The 16,304-nt window shown below is 34.2% G+C and overlaps 1 long non-coding RNA gene across 1 annotated transcript in view; it reads left to right on the forward strand.

The window, feature by feature from the left end:
- Positions 1-16,304, forward strand: part of LOC141978149 (uncharacterized) — a 143,056-nt gene that overhangs the window by 122,757 nt on the left and 3,995 nt on the right. The window contains exons 7-8 of the long non-coding RNA XR_012636339.1: positions 8,066-8,182; positions 8,317-8,367. This is a non-coding gene — a long non-coding RNA (uncharacterized LOC141978149). The remainder of the gene's footprint in view (positions 1-8,065; positions 8,183-8,316; positions 8,368-16,304) is intronic.

The raw sequence follows: 16,304 nt of genomic DNA on the forward strand, positions 1-16,304 counted from the left end.
CTGCATAACAATTGTTAAACTGGTTGATTGATATGTTTGATCTTTGTTTTAGATTTACTTCTGAGTTTGATTAGAGTGAAAAATCTTATCACAATTGAGAGCTATCTAATACCTGGATTTACTGTTAGACAAACATGTCTAAATCATTCTTGGATGAGTTTGAGAGAGTGTAATATAAATATAGCAAACAATATAAAACTATGTAGGGTGATATAAAACTAGATCACCCTACATGTTTTATTTTAACTGTTAATCAATTTAACTATCAGGTACTATTACATCAGATGATATCTTGAGACAAATCTTGTTTTCAGTAAGATCCTAGAATATCAGTCAAAATCAGTTTTAGTCAACTAACAAGTTTTAATCTTCAAGTTTTTGTTAAACTTACTGACAAGGAAAGAATCAAACTCAGATCAACATGTTAATTGCTGAACTTTCAGACTATATAGATCTGTGAGATACAAATGCTGAATATCCTGAACAATACAAAGCACCTCAACACTTCAACTATTTGTAACTAGTTAGATATCTTATCAGGAAATACCTCAGTGTTCAGATACTGATGAGATTGAGGACAATCTCCATATCAAAGTTGAGGATTGGTGAACAAATTTGAGACTGTTGTTGTAACATTGCATCTGAAGAAGTGGTTTGTGTTTAAGGGTATTGATCCAATAAGCTTTTGTAGGTAAGTGAGTTAACTACTGGTAGTAAAGCAAAATGAGACCAGTGGCACCTTTTAACACATGCCCAAATACATTAATTGGTAACATCCTAACAGTTATCAGAATCTATGGACAGTGATTGTTCACTATGTCATCTGATTGTAGAGTTTAAATATTATCCTAAACTCCACATTAGAATAATAATCAGATGACAGAGAATCTAGGATATTAGTGAACATCCATCCTAGATTGTCATGTGATTTTCTAATCAGTATTTAATCAGATGATAGTTATCAGAATCAGTAATCTATGGACAGTGATTAACAATCATAATATTTGCTTTGAATTTGGCTGAACTCAACTCTTTGTTCTTTTGTTTTAGTTTGGAAAACAGGTTTGTTAATTGTGTGAAAACTAATGAACTCTTATTACAAAACTTGACGTTTTTGTACTTGATATCCAAAGGTTAAAGATAAGATTGTCAAAGTGCACTTAAGAGACTAGTGCACATGACTCGAAACTGAGACATGCATATATCCATCTTCTGAAGATTGATTAGATTTAAAGTTGGTATACCAATTTAGTGTCAAATCTTATGACTAGATTAGTATAATGAAATCAACATTTAAAGTGATAAGTTACTTTCCAAACAGTAGTAGGAGTATGCTTACCACTTCTGTGTTTTCAAAACATTTGTAAGATGCTTTGTTAGTTGACAGGATATCTTGGTAACATAATTAATCTAAGCATAAACTGTTTTAGTTTAAGGATAAGATTCTTTAAAACTCATCTTAAACTATTGTTTTTTAAAAACCGGTCAAGCAGAATATAACCCTGTCCTGTAAATGTAGACACTTGGTTTTAAAGAAGTAGATTAGAGTAGTAGCATTCTGTAAGTAAAGTGATGATGGTTTTGATAAACTATGACAGAAGTAACTACAAACTCTCTCAAAAACTGAGTCACTGTTTGTCAGATACTTTACAGACAAAACCTTTAGTTAAATCTCATAACTTATTGACCTGAATAGTACTGTCAAGTGACTAAACTGAAACAAATACTATAGGTGACAATTCCAAATTTAAGAAGTAGAAAAGTAAAACTAAGCAAACATTTTGATCCGTACTGACTCATTAAGTAAGTGGTCAAAACTTTCTACTACTAGAGAATCTCATCTAAAACTGGATCTCACTTTGATTGTAGTAAGAAAACAACTGAAGATGATGATTTGGATGAGGTATAGATGGAATCTTGTACTCTTACTTATGATAGATTAGATTAGTGTTTCAATCTCACAAATCACATCCAGATGTTAGTTTACAGTCTCTGTTCAGATTTTACTACTTTACAGGTACACTTTGTGAAAAAATCTCATTACCAAAACCTTTTGATGTCTTTTTAATCAAGAAGATATCTATCTACTCTACACTTTTGAATCTGTGTAAGTTACTTTTAAGGATTTGAGAAATACCATTAACTTAAATGTTTACAATAAGGGTTTGTCTGTGTCAGTACTAATCAATTTCTACTTGAATTTGAAGTAAAAACTCATCCAAACAAATAAATACTGGTTAGTTTCAGTTGAAAACTAAAGTAGAATCCCAAATTACTACTGGATGATCAGTTCAACTGTATAGTATTGTTGTACATGTACAAATCTTGTGCTGTACTTTCTTGTCACAAAGTTAGTACCTTTATTCTTGTAGGAGCAGGATTTTATAATTATAGATTCAATGTATGTCTTCATATTTTACCGGCCACCTTTTTTGAATGTCAGATGCATTCCTTTCTGCTAGACTGCCAATGTCTGTACCAATCACGCAGGGACTGACCAGAACAACTTATCCTACTAAAACAAAAGGGTGACCATAAGGATGGTTAACTATATAGATTTAGCAAAAGTAACAGTCAGAACGTCTATAAAGTCTGGATTATTTCTGTTTTAAAAATCATACGTTTTACTTACTCAGGAGTTTGTCTTGTCTCACAGTTATAGGAAACTAGTGTGAGTGTCTAAGGTTTAGTAAGACAACAGTTCACATTGGAGAAATGTTGAGGGCCTGAAGCCCCAATCTATTTATGTATTCTGTATACCTTTGAAGGTTTCTGTGAGAGACTGTTTGTGATGGCTTTCACATCTTTTTTTCTTGGACATGTGTGTGAAAGATACAACCAAACAATGGAAAGTCTCACTTTTCCTGACGTGTGCATTCCTCTATCGGAAAATATCCAAGGCTAAACACCAGGAGACAAACACGTTAGCAGCACTGATGACCTCAGAGGTGAGGCGGGCACCCCTGAAGGCAAGACGACAAACAGGAGATATCATTTGATGATTATTGTCTGGCTTCCCCAAGATTAACACCACTTATTGCAAAATGCATGGAGTCATATAATCATTTAGTCCTTGTCATCCTGTAAAGATGGGGTGTTTTGCCATGGAATGCCGAGTTCAGTCCTGGAAAGCCTTGGATTGCAACTGACAGAGCCTAGCTCCTCACTCATGCTCAAACTGGCCATTAGATTAGTTACCAGTCAGACTTGAGCTACAACAAAGACCATCTGCAAAACGTGTGTGTATGTTGGAAAGCATCTGCTGTTTATTTTCAATAAATATGGTGTATTAGCCTTCTCATGCTGTACTAAGTGGTCAGTAGTGAGATTTGTGTTTTATAAAAGATCCCATGTGCTAAGTTTGTCTCTAGATGAGATAAGGTATTGATTTAAGTTTTGGCATAGATCATGAACATCAGATGGAGATGACCGATGTAATGGTTAGATTAATGAACAAAACACTGAACTCCTGTGAGTAGTTTAATACAGCCAACTCAAACTCCTATAAAGTTGTTTCAATGCAAACAATAAACTGTTGAAAATGTACATTTTCAACAAATGGATTCTGTCTCAATGTTTATAGGTTTAGACAAATTTGTTATAGAAACTCTTTGGATTTACAATGTAAATCCAAAGAACACTATAGTACTACAGTTTATTCAGTGTACACTGACATCTACAAACATCAAGACACTTACTTACTAAAAGTTCAAGAGGTTTGTTGGAAACTTTATAGTACTATAAACAGTTTCTCTAAGTCATGTTTCCTGGTTTAACTGAATAAAAACAAGTTAGCACAATCATGTAGTTTAATGAAACTACGAGAAACTACAATTGTTTGTTTTGAGTTGAGATAACTAACTAGATTTAACTAACTACAACAATGAACTTATTTATGTTTAATTCAGGTTGAGTCACCTAGTTTACTCAGAAATTGTTTCTCTTATGAGTTGAAAGTTGTAACTTTCCACATTCAAGATAAATTTGTTACTAAATTTGATTTTAGTAGTGTTTTCTGGAGGAAATCTTAGATTTCAAACTATATGAATTGTTTAAACATCACTGTAGTTACAAAACTTATTTTTTCCAGTACTGAACTAGAGATTTTTATATCAAACTGCTTTGTAGCATTAGATTTAGATCTGAACTTTAAACTAGATTAACAACTGAAAAATTTATAAACTATACATACTTACAATCATTAGATCTGTTGAAGTAGGGTACAGTTTTTAAAACTAAACTAAGTTTTAACCTAGTTTAAATGCTTTTGATTAAGGTTTATAAATTAAAAACAATTTCAATAATGTACTTTAGTTCTACTACTGTAAAACTGTACCTAAATGTAAACATGCTTCAAACTAGTTGATATTAAGCATGTTTTTAGATCTGTATATGTATGTGATTGGATCTTAGCTGTTAACAGCTAACATGTTTTCAAACAGATCTTACAGGTGTTAATTGAGTATGTCTAGTTTGTACAGTCAAACTATTGTAAACTTTTGATTATCCTAAATCTCAAATGTTTAGTCAAAATCCTCAGATTTAACATGAAGCAATCTATTTTAGAGATCTGTTATGTATTGATTATGTAGAATTACTATGATTTAGATTTATCCTAATGTAAAATTACAGTTCAACATTGTACATGTTTCAGTCAAAACTTTAGGAGTTTTGGAAACACAAAACTAAATCAGTTTAGGTCTAAGTGCTTTCAGACTTCAAACGATAGATTGTGTGGTAGTTGATTGAGATTTGAGTTATGTCTGTCTAAGATTATGAAGTTTGACATTAAATTCTGCCTGTTTGGTTGAGTTTATCTAAAAACTGACAACCACTTGATTATAGAGGTCATGTTTAGTTTTCATTGTGTAATCTATTCTAAATCAATGCTTAGATCCTGTCAGGTTTAGATTAATATCTCAATATAAATTTTGTAAACCAACAATTTTGTCCAAGCTTGAGATTAAGCTAAAAATTGTGTACTTACAGTAATTAAACAATCTAGATCCTGACAAGTTTAATCTAGTTTGCTCTAGTTTCTCTAGACTCATACCCAATTTAAGAAAACAAGGAGTATAATCTCCAGCAGGTAATTACTCTCTCCTGATTTAACTGTAAAGTATGGTATATAAACTAAACTAAAGTGTACTCCAGATCTTTAAACATTAGGTGGTATGTAAAGACTCATAGTTAATCTGCAAATTTTATAGCAATGAGAGTGTCTAACTAATCACAATTAATATGAAGAGAGACAGATTAAACTATTCTGATCATTACAATCATCCATGATATATATTTGATCATGTCAAGTAAGCAAGTAAAATCACTACTTACATGTTTTACTTTAAACTAAAGATGTTTACAAACAGTTATGTTTGGAGGGATTACAAAGTACGTAGAAGGTTGTACTGTAACCTAAGTTTTGATTACATATTTGTAAAGTTGGTTAGGTTAGTTTAGAACTACACATTTGTAAAAACTAAACTGTGTAAACTAGTTTACACTTTCTACATGTTCTCAGTGTATTCTGTCCAAAGCATAGTTTACATACTGTATTCTGTCCAAAGCATAGCTTTCTACATGTTCTCAGGTTAAATGTATATTACTGTAAACTAGTTTACTCAGTAACTAGTGTAAACAGTTAAATTACTAAGTTCATAAGCTAATCAGAATGTGTTAACATAGTGGAGTACGTTCTGGTAACTGTTAAACAGTAGTTTTTACACTACTTAGTTTACTTCAGTCACATAATTTAACTGAATAATTTGTTGAAGTACACAACTATACATATAAAGTGTACTCAACAAACAGTAACTGTGTAAACTAATGTATACTTATTATACACGTTACTCTACTTGGTTTAAAGTGTACTTAAGCAAACCTGTAACTTTACTTAAAAGAAAACCAAGTAGTAATGTTTTACACTAAGCTACTAAACCTACTGTCAACCAGTTAGTTTAGTAGTTACCATGTTTATGTTTAGTTTATTTAAACATTAACCAAAACAGAACATTGTTATATAGAGAACAACTTTAGAGTGTGTTTTAGTTTAAACTAGGTTCACGTTTGCTGAAGTAGAGTAATAAAACAAACATTAAGTTTGACTGATGTGTGACCTGTAGTTTCCCCTAAAGTACTTTGAAGTACTTTAACTTAAAAGGTTGACTTTGCATTAGTTAAGTTTCAAGTCAAATACTGACTATTGAACAACTAAAGACAGACTGAATGTGAGACTAATTAGTACACTGTTTTACAAACTCAGTACACAGAGTTTTTGTTCACTAAGTTTAAGGCCAGTAAAAACTGACAAACAAAGTGTAGTTCAAGCTTAAGTTTTAGACTTTGTCTTTTAAACACTGTCTTTGACTAAGTGTACTAACAGTTAATGTTGTACTACGTAGTCTGAACATGTAAGTGAAGTACAACTTCTAAACATTTTTATAAATTCAAATTACTTCTAGACAAACAACATTATACTTAAGCTTTAAAGTAAAGTTATAGAAATGTTTAACTGAAGTTGATGGTAAACTTTAAGTAACCTTACTAGTAAAGTAGTTAGTTTTACTTTACTAAACTACTTGTTCACTACCTCAAACCCAGAGACAAACTACTAACTTCTACTTGAACAAACTACCTTAGAATACTGAAAGTACACAGAACAGTCAGTGACATTCACTGCACTATAGTTAGTTAGTAAGGTCACTTAGTAGTCATTTGCATTTATAGTAGTACTTCAACAGTTAAACCAACTTCAAAAAGTCTACAGTCAGTTTAGTAGTGTACTATGTCAAGTAAAACAAATTAATGTTGAACAGTTAAAGTATTCTACAGTACAAACTAAAGGTCACTTCTTAGACTAGTCTACATATAAATGACTGTACTTCAACTTCACTGTCCTACAGTCAAACTACAAAGGTTTATACTTATTTTGTACAGTTCATTAAACCTTGGTTGAGTTCAGGACTTAACAAGTGAACTTGTTAAGTGTAGAACAGACTTTAATGAACTGTACAAAATACTAACCACACACTTAACTTTAAACCTTGTTTCAAAGTCTGTTCTACACTTACTAGTAGTTTAAACCTTGTAACAAAGTTTAACTTTAACCTAAACTTAACAAAGTTCACTTGTTAAGGTTTTATTAGTAAAGGTTTAGTTAACAAAAGACCTATATAGGTCACATTCACTTAAGTCCTGAACTCAACTACACAAGTTTTCTTAACAACCAAACTTAACATTTAAGTCTGTTCTACACTTACATTTGCAGTTAACTGTAAAGTTTTCAGTCTTATACAAACTTTAGGACAACAATGTTATTTGTGTTTGAATGTGTCTAAAGTATACTTTGTTGTCCTAAAGTGTAGGTTTTTAATGTACATCACTTAAGGGCCCTTCACTCAAATGTGAAAAGGTCACTGCACACTCACTAATGTTAGTAAGTCTAATTAAAGTCGGTACCTTTTTACTATTAACTTGTACTTTTGTTCACATTAACTAAAGTAAATAGAGTTCGTTTGTAAAGGGCCCTTTTTGGGTAAAACCTTAGTTAAAGTGTTTAAACACAACATAAATTATAATTTGTCCTAGAAACATTATGCTTTCAAGTCATGTTATGTTTATATTCACTTAAGTGCCTTGAGTTCAGTAGTTTGGTTAGTATACTAACCAAACTAACTACTTACATCTTTCCTTGTTACTTCAAGACATGTACTTGACCTAGTTTTAAGCTGGTGTATGTCTTATGGTTTAAGCAGATTACACTGGTTGACTAATGTACTTGACCTTTCCTTGTTACTTCAAAAGTGTAACGTACAACCTTACGGTAAACTACAACTACTTTGTTAGGAACTGTACTACATCAGTTCCAAACATTGTCTTAAAAGTAGTTGTTTACTAGTGTTAACCACTACACTGTAGTGGTTCGAAAGTAAGCTAACACTAGTCATGTCCTGTACAAAGTATAAACCGTTCAGATTTTAAGTACTTTCCGTATACAGTGCTATAAAATCCCTCCTGGTCAGGTGCCAGCAAGGTTGAGACAAGATCCTTTGTTCCCCCTCTCCAGGTTTGAAAGTCAGTGTCTGTCTGCATTCCTAATCTGTTCCCAGCAACAGCATCACACTAACAGAAGTTCTGAGACTGACTGAGTAAAACAAAAGGAAATCTAGCTAGAAATGGCTAAGTAAGTAATTGCATGGCCGATAAAATAAGCTGTGCTGAATGGAATGTAAACCTATAAAAAGACAAACAGGAGTAAAGAAGTAGCCTACAGGGATTCTTGATGTTTTGAATCTGATGATGTGATTGATGTTACAGGGTAAATGAAGAATCAAGCAAGGATGGTGACTACCTTCTCTTAAAACTCAGGTATGAAGATTTGTAGGTTGCAGAGGCAATTCTTTAAGATCCAAGGGTTTGGGTCTGTGTTCACCTGTACAAATTGGTGAGGATTTTTATCAAGCCTTCCCCAGGAAAAGGGGGCTGTAGGGCTTTGGGGGATATTTTGCTTTATAGTTAAATGTACTGTCAAACAAAACTTGTCACCAGCTTGAATATTCAAGTACTAAAGATCTTAAAGAGTTTCACAGTACTGTGAAACTCTTTAAGAACTAACAGTAATTTGAGCAACATTACTGTATTTATACTTTGATCTGAATCTTGTACTTACATTACAGTAGAGATTTAAAGTACTTTCAGTACTGAATCTTCAAAACAAGATAAACATCTTTCTCAACTGTAATGGAAAAAAGTAGCTCAATCAGAACAAAGATCAGTGTTTACAGTGCTGTATTAGTCATCCAACACTGTTGTACAGCTTAAATATGTACTTGAATGTTCTGTTTCACGTGAAACAGAACATTCTGTTTGTACTTTCAAAGTACAAACATTTATTACACAACAGGTTACTTGAACATGACATTCAATTTATGAAGATTAATTGTAAATCTTTATTTGATCCATAAGTGGCATACAAAAGTTGAAGACTACCGAGTAATGTACTTATCTCCAACTGTTAGTTGTTTACAAAGTGCATTGTAAGTAGTCAGTAGTAGTTTTTACCACATACTTACATCACTGTTTAGTTTGACATAAATTGAACTTACTTTAGTTTCTGTTTCCAATACTTTCAATTAGTTCAAACTGAACTATAGTTTTAACTTACTTCACTGTTTCAAGTAGTTCAATTTAACAAACTACACTATTACCATTTGTGTTACAGTACCAAGAGATTAAAGTTGTAAACTACATTTGTTTACTAATGTAACCTTTACAAGAAAAAGTGGAAAAGTAACACTGTTTACTTTCAAACACTCATGTTCCACTTTACACAGTAACTCAACTGTTTGTTTCCAGTTAGTACATTGTTTTCCAACTGATAGTTCGAAAGTACTTAAAATGAAGTAAAAACAGTACTGTTTCCAGTTCGAACACTGTAAATATGAACTGATCTAACTAATTTGAGAATTTGTTTTCAGGTTTCAAACACATCTTTTAAAGTCCAGAAGTACTCTTTCCATTGTTAGATTATTTTGACACAGATTGGTACTAGTACCAATGTGGAGAGTATACTCTCCACGTTACTGTACAAGGAAATTGAAAGTTAAGTATGAAAACTATTTACTTGAACAAGCTTTATAATGTTTATAAAGCTTGTTCAGGTGTAATTGTGTAGACATTACACATTGAGTTTGTGTAGCAATCAGTTAACTACATTACACCTTAACTCAATGTTCACTCAACCCATGAACAAACTTCAACCACTTTTAACAGTGTTTATTCAGTTTGTGAATAAAGTTACTGAGTTCATTTACAGGATTGATTGTACGTACATACACAGGTACTCATGTTCGAACATGAGTACCTGCATACTCTGTTTGTATGTACATACACAGGTAAACTACACCTGTGAACTTTTATATGTGAACTTTTATAAAAGTACCTACTTGTTATGTGATGTGAACTGTAACTTGAAGTGCAACTTTAAAATTATAAGGTGACTTTAGGGTTAACTATATACAAAAAGTACACCTCTTGACTGTTTGTTCACCAGTTAAATATGTTGCTCCTTGAAACTTTACTGTTATGACAACTTGAAACATGGTTTCAATAACATTTGTTGAAACCAACTTTACAGTACATACACAACTTCTTAAATGTACATTAAACATAAATTAAATGTTTCTAAACTTTCCAATCATGGTTTGAAGTAAACTAAAGTTAAAGTTACATGTGTAACAGTTTATCCATCTTTACAAACCATCTTTGTTTCAAGTGATGTTGAAATGGTTACTCTGTAGTTAAAACTAACACATATGTGAAACTGAAGTATAATCTGTTTGGATGGTCAGTAACAGTACATGTACAGGCTATTCAAAGTACTACTGTTACTTGTATAATGTACATTACCATATTTACTATACTAGGTCATGTACTTTGAACTAAAGTAACAGTTTATAAGCAAATGTCACTTAACTGTTGGATGAATGATGTTACAGTACTTTACACTGTTTATTAAACTTGGAAAGTGTTAGTACTTTGCAATTGCAAACAGAGCACAAGTAACTGTTCATATCTTAAATAAAGCATACTTAGACTAGGAAAGAACAGCAAGTATAACTAAAGGTTTTTCCTAAACTCTACAGAGCACAAGGTTGAGTATATTAGTGCTGTAATGTTTAATTACAATCTGAACACGTGATTCAACTTTCACTACGTCAGTACTTTGTCCTATGTAGGGTTTACTTTATTTAAACCATAACAGTTTTTATAGTCAAGTAAAGCATTGATAGACTGTTCCTTAACTTTGTTTCTAGTTAGACCATTTGATAGATTGACTGACAAAGTAAGACTTTTAACTTTCAAATACAGTTAAGGAACAGTCGTAAACAGCTCAAGCCATATCTATAGTTTGGTTGACTAGATCTAGTCTGTGTTTTTCCAGAGGTTAGTACATTCTGAGAGAGTCTATTTAAACTGAAGATGAAACTGTATACTGAAATAGAGTAAGTTTATGGTTTTGTTGAAAAAGTTATTGAATCTAAGTATGAATCCTCTCAGTGATTGTAAGCACTAACTTTAACAATTACTTGTTTCGAGTGTACAACTGTAAAGTACACTCAATTTCACTTGTGTACACTTGTCTACACTGTAGTGAATACTGTACAGAGATTAGTCTGTTTTGTGTTGAATTAGTAACTACACTTATGTAGAGTAAACATTAGAGTATAATCTCTTACTAATCCATACCCTAAACACTAATCAGCAGTATAACTGTGCATGTAAATGATTACACATTTAGTAAACTCAAATCTAATACTAAACAATTCAGCATAATACTCATCAGCATTAAGTACTGTAGTGTTTTACTAAATCTAGTGAGCTGTAGCTCACAAAAGCTTATGCTCAGATAAATTGGTTAGTCTGTATTAGCTAAAAGAAAAGGAGTACTTGTGGCACCTGAGACTAACGCTCTAGATTGAGTAGCAGCTGTTTCTAGATTTTTCAAAAACTTTACATCTCAAGAGTTTAGGAGAGAGTAGACTCATTCTAAGACTTTGGAGTTTACAACCTGTGAGTAAATAGAACTTTACAAAGTGTAGACTAAAATCAGTAACATGAGTATACTCACTTTACATATTATTTGTTATAGAAATTAATTTTCACTTTGTACTCAGCAAGATTAAACTGGGTACTCTGAGTGCAGAGTAAACACCATTTGCACTTTAAAAGGGTTGGAGTACTCAACATTAAATGGTGTTTAGTTTGTCTACCAAGATTTGTATATAGTGTATACCTTTAGGTCTGTTAAAGATGTAGGCACTGAACTGTACACTCTTTAGTGTACAAGGTCTAGTTTATATTTCCATTTGTAGTTTAGTTATGTTGTATCTAAACACATTTAGCTAGTTTTGTTAAGCTACACATCTAACTCTGCAAACAACCACACTTCCACTTATGTCAAACTAGTTTAGCTCTACCTTATAGTTAATTATAACCTGGTGTTTAGGCGGTTTTTCAGGTAACCAAACAATCTAGTAACTTGAGATTAGTTATGAAACTTTAACACACACTGTAACTGTAAACTTGGTCAAAGGAAAAAGTAAAATAGGTTAAAACCAGTGTTGTTAGACCTAACTTGTCAAGGAAACAGATAAAGTTAACATGAACGTGTTTGCGTGTTCTGTTTAGTTTGACTTGAGTGTGTATTACTGGTAGATCTTTGCCTAACCACGTCACATACTTGCTGACCAGGTCTTAGGGACTACCTCAAACACCCACACTGATCCAATGGATGGACAGATCGAGAGAGATGTACAGCTCGAGGTAGAACATATTCATCTACCTACTTTCAGTTGTGTCAACTACTCATCCAAGCAGTTAAATTGAAGTTCCTAATCCATCCAGAAGATTTGAGGAATTGACACCTAGAAGAGGAAATCTACCAGATGGATTGTTTGACTACTGAAACCACTAGGAGATATGGTACTTAATGTACCAATCAACAACTAGGAGACATGTTCTCTTTAAACCCCTCAGTGACTGACAAATTTATTTGAGCCTAAGCTAAGTAACTTGGACTGCTAAGGTGCCACAAGTAGTCCTTTAAAAAGAAAAAAAAGTGTTCATCTCCCAGGTGCCACAAGTCCTCCTGCTCTTTTGGCAGATACAGACTAACACGGCTCCTACTCTAGTACAGTGGAACACAAATCCTTGTTACAAATCTTCAGGTAATGTGAGTGATGTCCATTCACTAACAGGGAAATTGTACAAGTAGTTGCAAATTGAGATTTATGCAATTGACAACTGAGCATGTCAGATCTATGGTTGAGTTTCTAACCAACAGATAAAAGGTCAAGTCATGCAGATTACTGAATTCAAACCTGACTTGTTAAACAACTGATACTAGTATATTTTAAGCAGATTTTAGTATTACCAGTATTATTTCTGTGATTAACTGTCAGATCAGTCAAAACCCAATTTATCAACAATGTGATAAGATGTTTGTCGTCTATTTGCTGAGAATTTTACTGTAATCTAACAATGAATAAAGATCAAGTGATATTGGATTGACAGTATCTATTTAGGAATAATCGGGTTAGAGTGTAAGTGATAGTAAGGTTGATACTTTTCAATGGAGTAGTGCGCACTACTCCTAAGTGCACAATAACGACACACAGCTATTGTGCATGGACTCAAATTCTTACTAGTTTGATGACCAGATGAAAACTAGAGACCTGTGCATGTTACACTGATATCAAATACCTTACATTAATTGTACACTCAACTATCTTGGCAAAGTCACAATTTGTCAGCTTACAAACCTTACTTCATATCCAAACTACAATTAAAGTATGTAATCAACAAGAAGTCTGAAAAAGTCATGGCAATAACATTTGTATACTAGTAGTTTGAGCAATTCCTAATCTCTCATTCATCTCATATTATGGTCTAGATGCTTATGCCACCTATCATGCTTAAGAAATTGTTTAAATTTAAGATGATCAGTTAGCCATGTTTCCCATGTGGATTGAGTTCACTGCTGTCATCTAAATAGCAAGATCTGTTACACAATTTATCTATACATTGTTAGTTTAATGACATCTCAGCCTAGGTCTTTTGCATCACTATTTCTTTTCTAGTAGTACACTAAACAGTTAACTACATGCTATTGCTGCATAGCTTTATTAACTAGGTTGTAGTTTTGCTATGGTATAATTGTATCGATCAAGTGATAGCAAGTTGATTAAACAATTAAGAGGATAAAATGATTATGCTCATTTTACAAATTACAACCATGTAGTTGATCACACTATGCTGTCTCAGTCAGGTTGATAGTTCCATTTGTGATGGTTTATCAAATTGAGTCCCTTTACACAATGGAGATTTTACAATTAACAAACATGCTACTCAGATAGAAATTAAACTACTTGATCAAGTTGAAACTACTCCACCCCTGTATCTTTCAACAGTTCATCACCTACCAGTTTAATCTACATGAAAAATCCATCACAACTTATTACATTCATTAGTCTGTATTGGTAAAACAGAAAAGGAGGACTTGTGGCACCTTAGACTAACACAGCTGCTACTCTGAAACATCCCATCTACGCTATCTGCTTTATGCGGATCGGTCTTAAAGTCAACTCAGATTGTAGTAACTCCCTCTTATCTCTGAAAACAATCCCAATTATCCATGCATGATCAATTTTAATGTAGATTTATCTGTAAGAACACAACATGGTACCCAAGTATAACAATGTTGGTGTGATAGTTTATAGATTAGCGGTATACTACCTGGTATTTACTCAGAATAGCTGTCAATTACACATACATAGTAAGTAAATCTCATGTGTGTCCAACCTAACCATACAAAATATGTGTACACTCAGATTTACTAACATGCAACAGATACACAAGTTACCTCTCCTCTTTCACACAGCAAGATAGATTCATATGTACAGTTGACATTGAGATTTAATTGCTCAATACACAAGTACTGTGTTTTTATGACTGAAAAAGCAACCTCATGGAGCCGGTAGTAGATCTGGAACATAGAAAGAGGCTGCAAATGCTTCACAGTCAGAGCAATGTGCAACTGCCAAGGCTACCTCCTGAAACACAAACAAAGATGGTGTGCACCAATATCTCTGAAGATGATGTATCACAGCGGCAATTTCCTTGGTCATTGGACCGGTATGCCAAATGTGGCCTGGATTGACCGTCAGTAGGCTGAAATAACTACCACCTTGGCCCTATTACAGCTACTCCCACCTAAAATCTTTTACAGCCACATTTCACATCCATATTTAGCTCTAGATTGATAAGTTGACTCTAATTGTATACTGCTGAGTGCCACACACATTGGAATCCTTGTACAAAACCACTAGGTCAAGTGCTTGAGCGATTCCAGGCATTTTTTGGTGTTTTGTTTTGTTTTTTTTTTTTTAACTAAACACCTGCACACCTAGTTTGCTTGCTGAGCCTTGCGGAACAGACGTATCAGCATGTAGGTCATAAAAACAGCACATCACACTATTCAGTATTTGCAATGGGGACAGGCAAAGTACAAAACTAAAGCCATCTTCCTCAACACGTACCCGTCAGACAGTGAAGGTGTTCTAGCCCTCCTTAGCGTACAACCAAGTGTCCCACAGTCCAAGGAGCTTCAAGATAAGGGCAAAAGCCTCTTCACTTGCTTTGGAAAACACCCTTTGCTAAACAGGCATGTTGCTCTTTGCACTCAAAAGCTCTCTCCTTGTTGACCCCCCAAGACCAGCACGCAGTGCCATGCTCCACTGACAGGTAAGAAGCATTGTAAAAACTGAAATCTGTGAGGGGAGGTGTCGGAGGTCCGCTGCCAACACTGCCTCCCAATCCTCTGATTTTACAGTCTGGGAGTGCCCAGCCACGCTCACAATTGCTGTTCTTGCTGTTGCATGCCAGCGGTATATGGGAGGGGGAAGGATGCACAAAGAGATTACAGTGGGACCAACATGGAGGTGTATTCCTCCCCTTTAGATGAAGGGGTGAAACGTCCCCTTTCACAAGCCATGTTTTCAGGGAGCAGGCAGGTCAGTGACACCACTATTTCCTCATTACACAAAAAAAGACACATGCACCAGACTTTCCGCCAGCTCAGTAGAGGCAACTGCGAGGAGAACACTGAACTCTCTCACCCATTCGTGGAGGGGGAGAGGAGTCTCCAAATACCTCCACCTGTAGATGAACTGGAAACCTTCACACTGCTGCTTCCCCCCCTCCCCCACCTTGGTGTTAATGACTTAGACTAGAAGTGAGTCGAGTCACGCACCAGGAAAATAAAGTAACCAGATGGTCAGTAATGTTACTGATCAATGACCCTAGTGGCCAAACTTCCTGTAAGAAGTTTTCCCCCTACACGCAGGCCTGGCTGGTTGGACTAGAGGCCCGCTATGGGGTATGAAAGCAGTGTAATCTTAAAACAGAGTTTGACAATCCCCCCACAAGACAGTGAGTAAGGAATGGTTTTCTTGGCATCAGTGGAAGAGGCTCATTTAACCTTTTTTGTATGCACAAGTCCCAATATTTTACTTCCTATACCTTCAAATTGGTACTACTCACACCTTTCCCATTGTGCGTTTATACAGGAAATGCACAAGCCTATGCAATCTGTTACAGCAGAATGTACATTCCCCCCCACATGGATTACGAGGCTGTGGGCGCGCGCGCACGCACACACATACATACACACACACACTTTGAAGTTCCATTCTGACTCTCAATTTAAAGGGAAAGCAGTTGTCAGGGTAGGCAGTGAGACAAGT

Source organism: Natator depressus, chromosome 26 (genome assembly GCF_965152275.1).
Source record: "Natator depressus isolate rNatDep1 chromosome 26, rNatDep2.hap1, whole genome shotgun sequence".
Classification (NCBI taxonomy): Eukaryota; Metazoa; Chordata; order Testudines; family Cheloniidae; genus Natator; species Natator depressus.